Consider the following 19,008-nt stretch of genomic DNA (forward strand, 5'->3'; position numbering starts at 1 on the left):
TATTCCACGATAGTTGCTATTTTTCATTCCATAGATTTCCAGTAAGACGAAAAAAGCCACTAGCAAGAGAACTCAAGTAGAAGCAGAAGCACCAAAACGCCGATGTGTCTTTTCAGAGGTACCAAAAGGAATTCTTCGGGTCCCGGATTGAAAGACGATTTAAGCCGAGAAGAAGCGCTGGTAAACATTGTTTCATCGATATTGACGAGGCACTCTTGAGAGATTAAAAAAACCATCGGAAGGTACAATTGAGAGATTCGACTGAATTAAGTTTTGTTTGCCGCATTCCGATTGAGGATGAGTATACGTTGCGGTTATGATTACGGTCGGTCGTAACTGCAATCTAGAGCATAGTGAAAAGCGAAGACTGAATAAATAGAAATATATTAGGCTTACCGGAGAAAAACCAGGACAAATCAAGCATTTTTCTCGACTTCCCAGGACACCAGGGCAGTCTATGTAAAACCAGGACATGTCCTGGGAAACCAGGACGTATGGTCACCCTAACTAATGCTATCGTTGTAATGCAGTACAAGTGTAGATTTTCAAAAAACTTATATTAGAATTTTAACGAAATATTTTTTTGTACCGCTACGTCGCGACGCGTCGCTCGAGAATAGCCAAAAAACGTAAAATATTTTGCTTTTAGGCGCGTTCATAAACAACGTAGACTCATTGGGGGGACGGGGGGTCTAGCAAAAGTCTAGGTTTGTCTATGCGGGGGGAGGGGGTCTTTGAAAAATCTACGTAGACTTATATTTTTGTTATTCTCGTATTACTAATTAGAAATGGGATTTAAAGAGAGTTGTATTCAAAATATCGGTCTATTCAGCTAGGTGTATTTATGCAGACACTTCAAAGCTAGTACACTGTTGAGGTAACTACTCGTTAAGCGACCACTCAACCCAGAAACCACGATTTTCCTCACACGTTGTTGTTTCTTGCGTATATTTCGATATAGTTTTGATCTCGGAATAGCACAAAATGACAGTTCTAAAGACGATCGCCCAAAATTCCTCTCGACGGAAGATTTTGACTGTGAAATCATCTGAGACCAGTTAGCAGACATGCATTGACCATTAAATGCATGAGCCATAAAAAGTTAAAAAATGGCCAAAGTATTAAGCATTAAAACCACCATTGTAGCAGCAAAACACCCGATTTTTATTAATAAGTGGATTATTTTTTTTATTTTTTATTTGGTTAAAGCAGTAGTGTAGTTAAACTTCTACAACAAAGTGTTTAATCGAATTAATCAGTTCCTCTTGCAATCATTTATACTGATTTCAAAATCTTTAAACACCCGTTAAATTTTACGTCTTGACCCTACGCAACTCCGTGCAAACCGGTACTACTATATTTATCTTCGAAAATATTCGGAGTAAAGCTTTGATACTTTGCAATAATACTCTCAGGTGATATGGCTATTAATTACAAAAGAAAAATAAATATTTTTGGGAAGATTTGAATAGCTTCGTTCCCTTAATCAAATAAGGCAATTTAGATTATCTTATTATTTTAGAAATATTGAAATTTGTTCACAAAAAGTGAAATTTATCTGCATGTTTGGTTTATTGTTTTAGTCTAGATAAGGGACCATCCATAAATGACGTAGCATTTTTGAGTGATTTTAACACCCCCCTCCTCCATCGTAGCATTTCGTCACAAACCTCTAAATACCCCCTGGTAATTACGTAGCTTGACGGTAACCCTGCCCCCCTTGTTACCGTAATTTTTTTCAAAAATTCTATTCTATTCCCCTTTAAAAAAGCTACGTAGCATGACATGACCCCCTACCCCCCTGTCGTCACACATCATCACAAAATACAAAACTCCCCCCTCCCCCATATAATGCTACGTCATTTATGGATGATCCCTAATAGTACACATCGACAGTATTATTTTGTAATTGTTTCTTATAATTTAACAATTTTGAATGCTCCAGTAAGGCTCAAAAAGTATTTAGCAATTCTGCATTGTTGGTGTAGGTCGCACTTCGGCCAAAATTTGAACTAGTTATAGCAATATATCTTAAGTATATGACTTGAGTGACTAACCTTCAAAAGAAGTTTTCCGCTACACAAACGTTGGAACGCACCTTGAATTGGTATTAATTGATTAGACCAGTCATAGACAAAAAAACCAATGTGCAAAACATTGTTTTAATATTTAAAAAACTTGAAATAAATCTAAACGCCAATTTTTATTTGAACATTATAATGTGCTTCTTGCTTTTTTCACATTTCCCGCGAAAAAAAAAAATAAGTCTACGTAGACTTTTTGCGTGGGGGGGGGGGGGTGGTAAAAGTCTACTAAGGTCTACTACGGGGGAGGGGGGGTTTAAAATTCTCAAATTTCAGTCTACGTGGTTTTTGAATGATCCCTTACTGACCCAAGTATGACTAAAATGCGACTCACACCTAAAGTGCAGAACTATTAAACTATTACGTACTTATTTTGTTAGTATTACTAGAGCATTCGAAATTCATAAATTTTGAAAAGAAAATGGAATATGTTGAGGATAATTAGTATTGTCTGATATAATATTACTAAATATCCATAAAAACTTAGTTCATCGTGAATAAAATCTTATATTTCTGTTTATCAGAAAATTTGAATCACCTAATTGGACTAAGTATCACAGAAGTGTACTCGATACGACGTGTATGCATGAATACATACAGGTGAATTGATTAATATATGTATAGAATTCGAAGTTTACGTTGATGTTTGGGATAAACGTAGATCGTATTCCTTTTTTGGATGGAAATGAAAACAAAAGCACATTCTGACGTCACGAAATCAACTATAGGTTCAAGGGTTACACAAGAAGATTTTTATTCGGTGAGGTCATAAACATCCTCTACAAATCAATCTTGTCATAACCTCCCAAAATTTTTGGAACATTCATTTGTTTTGATGTAAGGACCAAAATAGAAAATAGGGAAGATACATAAACCTAATATTATAAGTTTTACAAATTATAAAATCACGGTAAACAGATAAACGTTCCTTGGAACAATTTAGTATGTACTGCAAAGTCGGTGGATTTTGCCATTTTTTTTCTTTGCTATACTCGTACCCGAACATGTTAGGTTTTAATTTTAATTCTCTCTCTTATTATTCCATCGCGTGAAAATTCGAGTGAAAACCAACTAATTTATTTAAATGATGGCACAGAAGAAAAATGCCGTCAAAAGATTCCAGAGCTGATTATTGAGGGATTACACCACTATAGAGGACGAAAAATAGGCAAATTTCGGGAATTTATCTTGACGCAATAATTAGATGAATCGAGATCTTATTTAACTTTCCGGTAGTGCGCACTGCTCTGAAAATATAACGAAATCGTCTTAAAGCATCAGCGGCTAATTGTTTAGTTGGCCATAAGCGCGACTTCCGGAGGGTTAATGAGATATTTAACATAAGTAATGAATTGCAAAAAAATATTTTTTCGAGTAATTTCATCACAAGATGGCGGCTGTGTGGCACTTTCCCGTCGGGGAGTTTTTTGGAAGGAGTCCACGGCCGGCACTCTATGTCCCGTAATTTTTTATCCAGCCAAAAATCAAAGCTTTTTAAACTTCTTAGAACGACAGCAAGCGACGTACGCAAGAATTTTTCTATGCCTTGATTTTTCGCGAAATGGCACATTTTTTAGTCGAAAAACGCTTAAAATGTGTTAAAAATCAACTCAAAATTGCTTATTAAAAATCATGCAATGAAAAAATTAAATCCCACGTACGTCGCTGGAGAAGTTACATTTACGGCCAGATCAAAAAAAGTTATTTCGAGAAATGCACGGTTAGCGTTTCCAGTAGGGTTACCAACCGTCCTTATTTTAAAGGACATGTACTTATTTTCGAGGTTTTTGGAAAGCGTCCTTATTTTATTTCAAATGTCCTTATTTTTAGCCTCAAACCTTGGCCTATAAAGGGTAGTACAACATGGTTTTTAACAGGGAATGTCATGTTATTGTTGTTTAGTATTGTTTGCCACCACAGTATGCTCAACATTTTCAAATTATTCAACTATATTTCGAAAATCAGCAATCTGCGAGAATACAACCAAAGGGTAAAAGTTGCAGTTTTCGTTATTGAATGATTAGCGAACAAATCGACCACATCCAGCATGCATTGAAGAAAACATAGCGGTCATTCGTTATCGAGCACTCAGTCGAGATAGAAGTCTTTTGTCATCGGTCCGTACACTCTATAGCGACAAATAGTGTTAATCCGCGTTCAAGGTTATTTACACACTCTGCGCCTAGTTGAGGTTTCAGTATTTTTTCCCTTCTTTTGTGTTTCTGTTTCTGAGTACCGTTAGCCGGTCAGTGAAGTGAAACAGTGTTCTTCTAGTAAGCCGTCTGGATACCGTTACATACACAAGCTAAGTATTAGTTTTCGTTTCCCCTTCTTGGTTGTCTTAATAACGTGCACTGGGCAATAGGCCCGTGCAAAAATGACTTCCCCTGACGGCGGTTCATCTCAAGGTGAGATGGACGTCGAAATAAAATCGGATCCCCGGCTCAAGGTATATCCGAGCTCGGCCACCGGGTCATTTGTGATCTTCTTTCGGACCAAAGAAAAAAAGTGTTTGAATCTGTTGCAGATTTCTCGAGTTCTGACGGATCGGTATTCGGCCGTGACAGAAATATCGAAAATTCGGCCTGATAAGCTTCGGGTGGTGGTTAACAGTTCAACTCAGGCAAACGATATTGATGGATACGAGCCCTTTACGAGGGAGTACAGGGTGTATATTCCAGCTAGCAGGGTTGAAGTCAGTGGGGTCGTTTCCGATTCGAGTCTGAATTGCGAGGACCTGCTAAAATATGGGACTGGCTGTTTCAAAAACCCCATGCTTAAGCCAGTGAAGATACTGGAATGCAAACGTTTGCATTCAGCATCAGTCGCAGCTGACGGGAAGAAAACATACGTCAACTCAGACTCTTATCGGGTGACCTTCGCCGGCTCTGCCCTGCCTAATTACCTCCTTTTTGACAAGGTTCGTCTACCTGTTCGCCTCTTTGTGCCGCGGGTCATGAACTGTACTAATTGCAAACAATTGGGACACACAGCCTCCCATTGTAGCAATAAAGCCCGCTGTGGGAAATGCGGTGAGAATCATGCGGATGATTCCTGTGGTAGAGATGTCGAAAAGTGCCTCTACTGTGGGGGAAACCCACATGATCTCCCTTCATGTCCCGCGTACAAACAGCGCGAGGAAAATCTTAAGCGTTCCCTTCAGGGACGCTCTAAGCGATCTTTTGCAGAAATGCTTAAGATAGCTACGCCACCTGTCTCTACGAACATCTTTACCAACTTGTCTACTGACGAAGGCGACTGTGATGAACCCCAGGAGGGAACATCTTCTGCTGTGCCTAGAAGTAGTAGAAAAAGGAAGAACATTTCCTCTTCCAAGCTTCGTCGTAAAGGCCAGAAGGTGTCTCTTCATGGTCCCCCTAAAATAACTACTCAAGGAAGTACTGGTGCAAAACCGAAGCAAGTCGCTCCCGGTCTCAGTAACCTGAGCTCAGAAAAGGAGTTCCCAGCACTTCCAGGAACATCAAAAACCCCAAGTGTTCCCATATCTCAGCCAGAGAAAGAAAACAGTGCTGGCTTAATAAATTTCTCTGACATTGTGGACCGTATTCTTACAGCGTTAAACATTTCTGACCCCCTTAAAAGTATCTTGATAAGCTTTCTCCCCGCAGTAAAAACATTCTTGATGCAGTTCACTGCGAAATGGCCCCTCCTTTCAGCGATTGTATCCTTCGATGGCTAATTCATCGAACGAGGTCAAGGATTTAATCACTGTTCTACAGTGGAATTGCAGAAGCATTATCCCGAAAATCGATTCGTTTAAAATCTTACTAAATAATTTGAAATGCGATGCATTTGCCCTATGCGAGACATGGCTCACTTCAGAAATAACCCTACACTTCCACGATTTTAATATTATTCGCTTGGATCGAGAAGACTCTTACGGAGGAGTACTTTTGGGGATCAAAAAGTGCTATTCTTTCAATCGGATCGACCTCCCCTCGACACCAGGCATTGAAGTTGTCGCTTGCCAAACCAGAATTAAAGGCAAAGAACTTTGCATTGCTTCCACCTACATCCCCCCTAGAGCCTCAGTTAGCCACCGACGGCTTTGCGATATTGCGGAACTCCTCCCCGCACCGAGGCTAGTTTTAGGTGACTTTAACTCCCACGGCACGGCATGGGGTTGCCTTCATGACGATAATCGATCTACCCTACTCCATGAGCTTTGCGACAACTTCAATATGACTATTTTGAATACGGGTGAAATGACACGGATTCCTGTCCCTCCAGCGCGACCGAGCGCCTTAGATCTGTCCCTCTGCTCGACATCGCTGCGGTTAGATTGCATGTGGAAGGTAGTCTCTGATCCCCACGGCAGCGACCATCTGCCAATCGTAATTAATATTGCTAACGGTCCAGGGCCACCGAATACAATCAATGTTTCGTATGACCTCACACGAAATATTGATTGGAAGAGCTACGCGTCCGCGATATCCGAAAAAGTAGAATCGACACAAGAGCTTCCTCCGGAGGAAGAGTACGGGTTCCTGGCTGGCTTGATTCTCGATACCGCGATTCAAGCTCAGACTAAACGCGTACCAGACGCGAACTCACGCGGGCGTCCTCCCAATCCATGGTGGGACAAAGAGTGCTCAGACGTGTACGCGGAGAAGGCCGCTGCGTATAAGACCTTCCGGGACGACGGGCTGCCAGCTAGCTACCGACAGTACGCGATGGCGGAAACGCGCATGAAGAGTTTGATAAAAGCCAAAAAACGTAGCTACTGGCGCCGGTTCGTCGACGGACTAACGAGAGAAACATCGATGAGCACTCTTTGGAGTACGGCCCGGCGCTTACGAAACCGAAACAGTACCAATGAGAGCGTGGAATATTCAAACCGTTGGATATTCGATTTTGCCAAGAAGGTTTGTCCGGATTCCGCCCCGGCACAGAAGATCTACCGCGCCGCGTCCCCTCACAATAACGCGAACGAAACACCGTTTTCGATGGTGGAGTTCTCACTTGCTCTCTTATCATGTAACAATAAAGCCCCAGGGCCAGACAGAATCAAATTTAACTTGTTAAAGAATCTGCCAGACTCTGCCAAGAGACGCTTGTTGAATTTATTTAATTTATTTAATAAGTTTATTATATTGTCCCTCATGACTGGAGGCAAGTGAAGGTCATTGCCATTCAAAAACCAGGAAAACCAGCCTCCGACCACAACTCGTATCGACCGATTGCGATGCTGTCCTGTATCCGAAAGTTGTTCGAGAAAATGATCTTGTTTCGCCTCGATAATTGGGTTGAAGCAAATGGCTTACTGTCAGATACACAATTTGGCTTCCGCAAAGGCAAAGGGACGAACGATTGTCTTGCGTTGCTCTCAACAGAAATTCAAATGGCTTATGCTAGCAAAGAGCAGATGGCATCAGTTTTCCTAGATATAAAGGGGGCTTTTGACTCAGTTTCTATCAAAATTCTTTCTGAGAAGCTGCACCAGCATGGTCTTTCACCGACTCTAAACAACTTTTTGCTAAACTTGCTGTCTGAAAAACATATGCATTTTTCGCATGGTGATTTATCGACATCACGAATTAGCTACATGGGTCTTCCCCAGGGCTCATGTCTAAGCCCCCTTCTCTATAACTTTTACGTGAATGACATTGACGAATGTCTTGTCAATTCCTGCACGCTAAGGCAGCTTGCAGATGACGGTGTGGTCTCTATTACAGGTCCCAAAGCCGTCGATCTGCAAGGACCATTGCAAGATACCTTGGACAATTTGTCTGCTTGGGCCCTCCAGCTAGGTATCGAGTTCTCCACGGAGAAAACTGAGCTAGTCGTATTTTCAAGGAAGCGTGAACCAGCGCAACTACAGCTTCAATTAATGGGTCAAACTATTGCTCAGGTTTCAACTTTCAAATATCTCGGGGTCTGGTTCGACTCTAAAGGAACCTGGGGATGTCACATTAGGTATCTGAAACAGAAGTGCCAGCAAAGGATCAACTTTCTCCGTACAATAACCGGAACATGGTGGGGTGCCCACCCAGGAGACCTGATCAGGCTGTACCAAACAACAATATTGTCGGTGATGGAGTACGGGAGTTTCTGTTTCCGCTCCGCTGCGAACATACATTTCATCAAACTAGAGCGAATCCAATATTGTTGTTTGCGTATTGCTTTGGGTTGTATGCACTCGACACATACGATGAGTTTAGAAGTGCTGGCGGGCGTCCTTCCGCTGAAAAATCGATTTTTGGAACTCTCCTATCGATTGCTCATCCGATGCGATATCTTGAACCCGTTAGTAATTGCAAATTTCGAAAGGCTTATCGAGCTCAATTCTCAAACCCGATTTATGTCCTTGTACTTCGATTACATGGCACAAAATATCAATCCTTCTTCATACTATCCCAACCGTGTCAATCTCTTTCATGCTTCTGATTCAACTGTTTTCTTTGACACATCCATGAAAGACGAGATTCGTGGAATCCCGGATCACATACGCCCGCAAGTGATCCCAAGCATCTTTCATAGTAAATTTCGAGAAGTCGACTGCAACAAGATGTTTTACACCGACGGGTCAAGCCTCGACGGCTCCACTGGCTTCGGTATATTCAATCAAAACCTCACCGCCTCATTCAAACTCAATGATCCTGCTTCAGTTTACGTCGCAGAACTTGCTGCTATTCAGTATACCCTTGGGATCATTGATACTTTGCCCACCGATCATTACTTTATTGTCTCGGATAGCCTCAGCTCAATCGAGGCTCTCCGTTCAATGAAACCTAGAAAGCACATTCCATATTTTTTGGGGAAAATCTGGGAGCGCCTGCGTGCTTTGTCTGCAAGATCGTACAAGATTACCTTAGTTTGGGTTCCCTCGCATTGCTCCATTCCAGGTAATGAAGAAGCGGACTCTTTAGCTAAGGCGGGCGCTTTGCAAGGTGACATATATGAAAGACCAATTAGCTTCAGCGAATTTTTCAGTATTACTCATCAGAGAACCCTCGAAAGTTGGCAAACATCATGGAGCAATGGTGAACTGGGAAGGTGGCTACATTCGATAATCCCTAAGGTATCGACGAAACCTTGGTTCAGAGGGATGGATGTGGGACGGGATTTCATTCGCGTGATGTCTCGGCTCATGTCCAATCACTACACGCTGGACGCACATCTCCGGCGTATTGGGCTCGTGGATAGCGGTATCTGCGCTTGTGGCAACGGTTATCACGAAATAGAACATGTTGTCTGGGCATGTGCCGAGTACTGTTCTGCCAGATCTCAACTATTCGATTCCCTTCGGGCCCGAGGAAGATCACCCAATGTCCCGGTTCGAGATGTACTAGCAAGCCGCGATATTCTCTACATGTCCCTTATATACACGTTCCTCAAAACCATCAATATCCAAATTTAAATGCCCCTATCTTTTCTCTTATCATTCCCAGAAGTGCCCTCTTCCGCCTACCGTACCCCAACGATGGTTTGATACGACTCCAAGACGAGACAAAACATCTGTCGAATGAACCAACAACACGAGATCTACAGTACAACATCACACGCGCAGCGCGGTGTGTTCCCGATCCGTATCTGAGCCGTACTACGAAATCGTCTGGAGGAACCCCTGCCGGCTCGAGGAAAACCGCCCGGCGTCCCAATACTTGATACATCCGTTCGAATCTGTAATCCTGGCCGTTGATTCCTGATGCCGGAAACTGAAGTTTATATCCCCCCCCCCGTTCAGTCTTGTCCACCCTCTCTCCCATGTCTCTGATACACAGATGTATGTCTTCACCCCCTTCTCCCCTTGAATATCTTCCCAAAACTTATGTGCCCCCCTATCTTCTAGTGTTAGTTGATCAATCCATTCGAATCTGTAATCCTGGCCGTTAATTCCTGATGCCGGAAACTGAAAGTTTATATCTCACCCCCCCCCCCCCTTCAGCCTTGTCCACCCACCCTCCCATGTCTCTGATACACAGATGTATGACTTCACCCCCTTCTCCCCTTGAATATCTTCCCAAAATTTATGTGCCCCCCTATCTTCTAGTTTTAGTTGAACAATATTTAATCTCGTTAAGAAATGCGCAACAGTACCACTACTTTAAAATAGTCCTAATTAATTCCCCTTAATCTTGAACCACTCTTTCTAGTTATCTCTAGTTAATAAGCTTGTAAAATGTTCCGCTTAGTTAATAATTATTTTTTCTATAATCTCCCTTCTAAAAATCATAAAGTGAATTACTATACAAAGAACACACAAATGACCCGTCCCCCAAATCTTACGAATATTATATTATACCCTCTTTTATATGTATAAGTTAGCTGCAGTTTTTTTTTAGTTTTATTATATAAAACAAAATAATATTGAAATGTGTATCCCCCTAGTTTTAAGAAATTCAAAATGTAAAACAATGAAAAAATGGCACCTTTAAGCTAACGCATACGTGCCTTATCAAATAAACAAATTGAAAAAAAAAACATAGCGGCGATGACAGTCTCAAGCATTGGAAACCAACATTACTCGACTAATTGGCCAGATACCACTTGAAATACTCGAATCCGTCATCAAAAATTGGACTAGTCGAATGGGTTACCTCAAACGCCAACACGGTCAACATTTAAAAGAAATTATTTTCAATCAATAAATGGCAAAAAATGTTCTTTCGATTGACAAACATTTCGCGATTTACTCCTTTTTTTCAAATTTTTGCGAGATAAAAAAAACGTCATGCTGAATCACCCTGTATTAAATTATTCAGATCAACTTTATTCCAAGAGAATCAATTTCAAATACTTCCAGCGATTGTTTTTGTTAATGCCTACTCTCTGCGACTCATTCCAACCAAAAGTTCTTTTACTCAGAAGTAACCAAAATTTGTTGGATAGCTCTATATGAGGTTTGGCCAAAGGCGTTATTTTCGTTCAATATTGACACTACACCATTCCAATTTGTCTCGATCAAGATTCAACGTCCCAGTTCAACTGCTGGAAAATAAGCCAGAATCCCGATTTTTTCAGAATTTTGAAGCAAGTGACAACTGATTCAGGCTCCAATTCCGAATAGATTTGGCAGGGATGTCCTTAATTTGCTCTCAGTCCATTTGGTAACCCTAGTTTTCAGTATACTCGGGGTATACATGCATAAGAAGCGTTGCGGAAAATTCGAATTTTTATTTATTGTTTTCGCGATTTCTTTTTTTGGAATATCATTTTCAGCATCATAAAGCACCAATAAACCAAATTAAACCAGTAAATAAAAATTCAATGTTTTAAAAAATCTACAGTGCTGTAACCCCTTAAGAGCACTGTACCGGTCAAATAGAAGGGCTTCTAAATTAGCACGTCATTATTTTCAATAACGCGCTACAGAAAAAACAAATAACAATGTGAATTCTCGTGAAATTTACTTTGTTTTATGTGGACTTTATAAACGTATGCATTAGAAACAATTATTTTATTGTGGTCGGAATTTGATTGACTCCGTATATGATTCTTCAGTTAAACTTGAGTAGTGAGTTTAAAATGATTTGCACCTTTCTTCTAGATTATAAAACTAGCATGAGAACAAATTATATGTTTTAGCTGCGATTACAGATACAGCAGACCCAAGAAATAATCATCTAGCTGTATTTTTAGAAATAAGCCAGTTTAACATGTGTTAAGCAAGTAAAGCAAATGAAGGGTCAAATCAGATAACAAATACTTTTTGGACCCACTGTAAGTTAAACCATAAATAAAAATAGGTTCAATCCTCGACCAAACATAATTCTTAGTTTCAATGGGATTGTCGCACTAACCCTGCAATTATCACGTATGATAATAATCGTAGGGTGACCATACGTCCTGGTTTCCCAGGACATGTCCTGGTTTTACATAGACTGTCCTGGTGTCCTGGGAAGTTGAGAAAAATGCTTGATTTGTCCTGGTTTTTCTCCGGTAAGCCTAATATATTTCTATTTATTCAGTCTTCGCTTTTCACTATGCTCTAGATTGCAGTTACGACCGACCGTAATCATAACCGCAACGTATACTCATCCTCAATCGGAATGCGGCAAACAAAACTTAATTCAGTCGAATCTCTCAATTGTACCTTCCGATGGTTTTTTTAATCTCTCAAGAGTGCCTCGTCAATATCGATGAAACAATGTTTACCAGCGCTTCTTCTCGGCTTAAATCGTCTTTCAATCCGGGACCCGAAGAATTCCTTTTGGTACCTCTGAAAAGACACATCGGCGTTTTGGTGCTTCTGCTTCTACTTGAGTTCTCTTGCTAGTGGCTTTTTTCGTCTTACTGGAAATCTATGGAATGAAAAATAGCAACTATCGTGGAATAATGCCATTGAGCGCTGTCTCGAGCTGGGGATCATGGAATTACTATAGGGTCGATACATGTACCTAATCAGTCGCTCTGCTTGTTGACAGTGCAGTGACTCAAACGAACGTTTCTACCTAAAGTCTGCTGTCTTTATGTACCGTGCCAGTACTATAAAGAAGCAAAACAATCGAATAATAAAATTCGTCCCAAGCCAGTGTGAACAACAAAGCAGCGTTACTTTCATCGGTGCGATATCGATTATTCATTTCAAGATGTTTGAAACTCAACAGCAAAATTTAACAGCAAATTTGCAAATGCAGTTTAGACTAATGGAAGTCGTCGTTATACAAGCTCACCACACTCGTTACTGATAACGTTTAAAACTTTGGCCATAACTGAAAGCTATGCTATGGAAGACAACATGCAATACGTCGTTGAGTATGATAATGTTAGGACCAAGATACCCGTTTATATGGACAATGATAAGATTGAACCTATTCCTTCATATCTGAACTTTCAATTCAAAGCAAAATGCGCGACCAAATCTCAAATCACGTTGTGCACGTATGAAGGTCAGACCCTGCGTGCCCTACGTTGTTACAAAAGAAGACACACTAAGATAAATCATTTACACAAACCTATAACGAAGCAATATATACTGCAAGCATACCCATCATACAACATTAATAGCGAGGATAGCATGAACGAAAACGATAAACCGAGAGAAAGCGGACTAAGTGATCCACAAGCAACAAGAGGCAATGAAGTAAATAGATCTTCAACAAGAAATAAGATCTTTACGCAAAGTAACAAATCTCGTACACAAGATCCGATGGATATACAATAAAATTCGATTTATTTACTTTTATTTACACATTGATAATATTAAAAGATCCACGGCTCAGGTAATGCATTGAGGCGTGTCAAATAAATGAAATAGCTAATGGACGATTAACATGCCTTCACGCCTGGACGCTGAACAGCGACTAACCGCCGAGTCTAGCATCCTGAATAACAGGGAGTATGGAATGTCGCGCTCAAACCAGTGCTGCGAAATTTCAAAATTAGCTACGTATTCCTGCTTGTATTTGCCGAATTCAGATTCATCGCCTCCCTCATTCATTAACTTCCCAACTGACTGAAACTTCATGCAGAATGGAATGATTAAGTGCAGAGAAATACAAATTCCTTCACCAACCAAAGCATTTAATTGTTTTTATATGGATAGTTTGAAGGCAGAAGCTGGCATCTTTTACATTTTCGAGCATAAGTGAACTGCATAATCTATATCTGGTGTAGTTTTGCTCAATAATCTCTCTCACAGGTAGAATGGAAACAAAATTCATTTTGCTTCTGAAACCGAACATGTCCGAACCTGAATGCGCTGTGTCGGGAGAACGAATGACGAGGGAAATGAACATCATTCATCGCGACGGACATGAATTAAAATTTGTTTTCTTTCAAATTCACGCAGGGATATCAATTTTTTCAAGCTCGGGCTAAAACTGATATTATTTACACCAAGCTATCCGCCAGTTTTCATATAACAATCGATTAAACGGAGAAATTTTTGGTAACAACGGTGAGTTTTGCAGCTCTTAAATCGAGAGATAATGGTTGTCATTGGAGATTGCCAGGCATAGCGTAGGGAAGCTACCTGGGATCGCTGATGTTTCTGATTTACGTCAATGTCGTGTTTTTAGTACTGAAAACCCCTCGCCGGTCCTGCGCAGGCCATCTCAGCATGAAACTTTTGTTGATGGTGGTGTAGCAGGAACTGTCTTAGTGTAAATCCAAAAAAGTTTTTGGTGATCGAATTCCGATGAAAGACTTTCTGGCAGAGCTCTTCCCCCCAGACTCCCAGAACTTTTTTACTGTCGAAGCTCTGCCTGCCAGACCCCAGAACTTTTTCACTGAATTTTCAGTTAAAACATGCGGAAAAGGCAATGTCGATTGAGAGGTAGCGGGGGGGAAGCCGTACCTTTTCGACTGTCCTGGTTTTTTACTCGTCTGATATGGTCACCCTAAATAATCGCAAACTTGTCTAATACCAAGACATTACTTGTAATGGATCACTTTACTTGTGACAGCGAGTACCCCCAGGTCTAATCACAACTATATATCTATCGTCTATGACGGCGCCAATAAACCACTGTCAGAATAAAAGGAGGAGAGATAAAATTAACACATAGGAAAGAAGGAAAAATTACCGTGGTTTAGAACGTGGAATAATTAATTCTTATAAAACTAAAGCTTCATTCTGTAAACAAATTATTTGATTTGAATTGGTTAATACTAATCCTAGGTACTATAATTATTCTTAATTCTTACGATAAATTACTATGTCTAATCTTCAAATTATAGTGAACTCCAGGAAACTTAACCTAAACTTACGATTAGCGAAAGTGAATACGATCGGTGATATTGGGTACTGAAATTTTGTAAGTTGATCGTGAATTGAAATGAGCTATACTAAAACAATAAAATATTTACAGCTAAAGCTGGTCAAGCAATATACAACGTTTGTATCAGTCTAAGGAATTCAGTGATAACATTCTTTAGAAAATTTCATCAGAAGTGTTTTTTCGCTAACATGGAGCAGAACAAAGGGACCGATCCACAGGTACAATACGACTGTGTTATTTGCAATTGCCCTGACCATGTGGAAGATATGGTGGCATGCGATACATGCCAGTTGTGGTTTCACTACAGCTGTGCCAAGGTGGATGCAAGTATTAAAACTCGCCATTGGCTTTGCGAATCCTGTGGACCCCTTGACGATTCCGAACAGTCGGGAAGACCGACCAGAACGAAGAAAAAGGTCGAACAATTGAAGCTTTTAAAGGTGCCAGCCGGCTCGGAGAAGACATCTGGCAAATCTATAGCAGGAAGCAAAACTAGCTCTAGGAAAATAAAAAAGATTGTAGTGGACGAGCGAGCCAGCGTCAGTTCTAGTGTGCGTGCCCGCCTAGAGCTCGAACTGGGAATCATAGAAGAACAGCAAAAACTTCAAGAACTTGAATTGTCAGCGGAAAAGGAAATGAGGGACCTTGAACGAGCTCAAGAGAAATTGATGAAGGACCAGGAATTAGCTATTGAGGTGAAAAGGTTGGCTGAAGAAAGAGCGTTTCAGGAACAAAAGTTGGCCGAGGAGCGAAAATTTCGAAAAAAACAGATGGAAGTACGGAAGCAGTCAATAGAGGATAAAGCAAAAATTGTTCGCCAGTTGTCCCAATACGGGAGCAGTAAAGGTAGCATCGGACCTAGCGAACCAAACTCAGATGAAAAAGTAGACGCATGGTTGCGGCGCACGGTATAGAAGAATCTTGAAGCAGGACAGAAATCTAAAACGGTACACCGCAATGGTTCCCCGAATCTGGTTGAACAACATCCCGGATCACCTTTACTCACCGGGAACCTTCTCTGCCCTACATTGGAGGATCGTGCAGCTCCGAATTCGCCAGACGTCTCTGAGTGCGTACCACTCGATAGAATCGATGGGAAGATGCAATCAAACGTTTTCAATGACTTCACTCCGCTGCCCTTTCCGAACAAGATCGTGATGCAAACGACAAATGAACGCGAGGAAGGTCCATCAAGCCGTCAGATCGCCGCGCGCCAGGTGATGGGAAAGGATCTTCCTACATTTTCCGGTGACCCTGAAGAGTGGTCGATTTGGATTAGTAATTTTGAGCGCTCTACTGTAACGTGCGGATTCTCCCAGGATGAAAATCTTATACGGTTGCAACGAAGCCTTAAAGGGCAAGCTTTGGAGACCGTTCGTAGTCGGCTTCTATCTCCCGCCGGTGTACCACACGTGATCAAAACCCTACAGATGAGATATGGTCGTCCAGAAATACTGATTCGTACGATGATAGAGAAGATACGTTTATCGCCGTCACTTGAAATAAACGATTTGGAAAGTGTTATCGAGTTCGGAAATGCGGTGGACAACTTGGTAGAACATTTAAAAAATACTAAGCAACATGTACACTTATCCAACCCTGCACTCCTGCACGATCTTGTAGCGAAGCTACCCGTTGATTACCGGTTAAAATGGTCTGCATTCAAAGGATCAACATCGGAGGCTAATTTGAATACTTTTGGTGCCTTCATGACTGCTTTAGTGGAACTTGCATATGAGGTAGCCGATGACCTTCCAACAGGAGAAGGAAACAATACACGACCAAAAAAGCAAGCCTTTGTCCAAACTCATACCGATGCTGTGAAATCCGTTTACTGTACGGAAAATGATCAAAATAATACGTCAGAACGATCACCGAAGAAAACTTGTATTGTTTGCAAATCCGACGGACATAGGGTCGCTGATTGTTTTAGATTTAAATCATTAACGCTGGACGAGAGATTGAAGGTTGTGCATCAGAGCATGTTATGCAGAACGTGCCTTAATTACCACGGTAGATGGCCCTGCAAGACATGGAAAGGCTGTGGAATTGAAGGCTGTAGACTGCGCCATCATACCCTATTACACCCAGCGGCGGTGCATACTGCTGTATCCACGAGTCATCGCGACCAGCTTGACCGTGATGGTGGTCCAATATTTAGAATTCTCCCAGTGACACTTTTCGGTAAAACTCATCCAATTACCATTTTTGCGTTCATCGATGAAGGATCTCAGCTAACGTTATTGGAAGAAGAAGTTGCAAAACACCTTGAAATTGATGGTATACTTGAGCCACTAAATCTGCAATGGACTGGTAATGTTAAGCGGTACGAGTCAGATTCCCGTCGTGTTACAGTTGATATTACTGGGAGCAATACATCAAAGCGTTTCAAGTTATCAGATGCTCGAACAGTAGGAAGGTTGCTTCTCCCGTCGCAAACAATGTGCTATCATGAGTTAGCGGCAAAATTTCCGCATCTTCGAGGACTTCCGTTAAACGATTACGACAAAGTGGAACCAAAGCTTTTGATCGGTCTCGACAACCTGAAGCTCACTGTCCCGCTGAAAGTTAGAGAAGGAGGATGGCATGATCCGATAGCTACAAAATGTCGCTTGGGTTGGAGTATATATGGTTGCTCTCAAATCGTAACTGGACGAGTCGTCAGTGGAGTTCACGTTGCGGAGAAAATCCAACCTGATAAAGAGCTCAATGAGCTAGTTCGTGAATTTTTGACGGTGGACAATGCCGTAGTTACTTGTCCATCGCTTATTATCGAGTCGGATGATGATAAACGAGCAAGGATTTTGTTGAAAAGCTTAACTAAAAGGATCCCATCAGGCTTCGAGACTGGGCTGCTGTGGAAGGAAAATGATATACGTTTTCCCCATAGCTACGGAATGGCTTATCGGCGTCTTCAATCTTTGGAGAAAAAACTTGGTAAGGACCCTCAACTGTACGACTGCGTTCGTCAACAAATCATCGAGTACCAAGATAAAGGATATGCACATAAAGCTTCGTGTCGTGAGTTGTCCACCACCAGATCTGAAAACACCTGGTATCTACCACTAGGAGTGGTGGTAAACCCGAAGAAACCCAATAAGGTTCGTCTGATTTGGGACGCTGCAGCGAAAGTAGAAGGAGTGTCGTTAAACTCGGCTTTGTTAAAGGGACCGGATATGATAGCTTCACTGCCAGTAGTACTGAGTCAATTTCGTTTGTACCGTTATGCTTTGGCAGCTGACATCAAAGAAATGTTTCACCGTATTCGAATTCGTGAAGCAGATCGCCAGTTTCAAAGATTCCTGTGGCGCGATACGATTGAATTTGAACCACAGGTATTCGTAATGGACGTTGCAATATTTGGGTCAACATGTTCGCCATGCTCCGCCCAATATATTAAAAATTTGAATGCTGAAGCGTTTTCCCAGCAGTACCCACGAGAGACAGAAGCCATAATTCGCTACCACTACGTGGACGACTATCTAAACAGTTTCGGCACAATTGAAGAAGCTGTACAGGTGGGAAGCACCGTGAAGATGATTCATGCCAAAGGGGGTTTTGAAATCCGAAACTTCATGTCCAATTCGAAGGAGATAATGGAACGAATAGGATCGAACTCTGCACAAACGTACCGTCAATTGACGGTGGAGAAAACTGACATCACGCAAACGGTGCTAGGGATGAAGTGGATTCCTAGTAGTGACGACTTCACATTTATCTTTGAAATGAACAGCTGCTGGGGAAACGTTCTCGAGGACACGTATACACCGACTAAACGAGAAGTTCTTCGAGTAATCATGAGTTTTTTTTTGATCCACTGGGATTGGCTGCATTTTTTTTAGTGCGCGGAAAAATACTGATGCAGGATATTTGGGCTTCTGGCATCAGTTGGGATGACCACATCAGCGAAAAGCACTTTGGTAGATGGAGAGATTGGGTTAATCTATTCCCAAAGTTGAACAACCTTCGAATTCCTAGATGCTATTTCCCTGAAGCAAACCAGGAAACGTATTCTTCCCTGCAAATCCATATCTTTGTGGATGCCAGTGAATCGGCATACGCTAGTGTCGCCTACTTTCGGGTAATAAGTACAAATGGACCATTAGCATCATTAGTAGCGGCTAAATCAAAGGTTGCTCCACTTAAAATGCAAACAATTCCAAGACTCGAACTGCAGGCAGCTGTCCTGGGAACTAGACTGCTGAGCAACATATGTTCTATGCATTCCCTTCCCATTA

The 19,008-nt window shown here is 41.4% G+C and overlaps 1 protein-coding gene across 10 annotated transcripts in view; it reads left to right on the forward strand.

The window, feature by feature from the left end:
- LOC131691421 (uncharacterized) overlaps positions 1-19,008 on the forward strand; it is a 1,322,992-nt gene that overhangs the window by 758,271 nt on the left and 545,713 nt on the right. The gene's annotated exons all lie outside the window — the stretch shown is intronic.

The sequence above is a fragment of the Topomyia yanbarensis genome, chromosome 3, assembly GCF_030247195.1.
Source record: "Topomyia yanbarensis strain Yona2022 chromosome 3, ASM3024719v1, whole genome shotgun sequence".
Classification (NCBI taxonomy): Eukaryota; Metazoa; Arthropoda; class Insecta; order Diptera; family Culicidae; genus Topomyia; species Topomyia yanbarensis.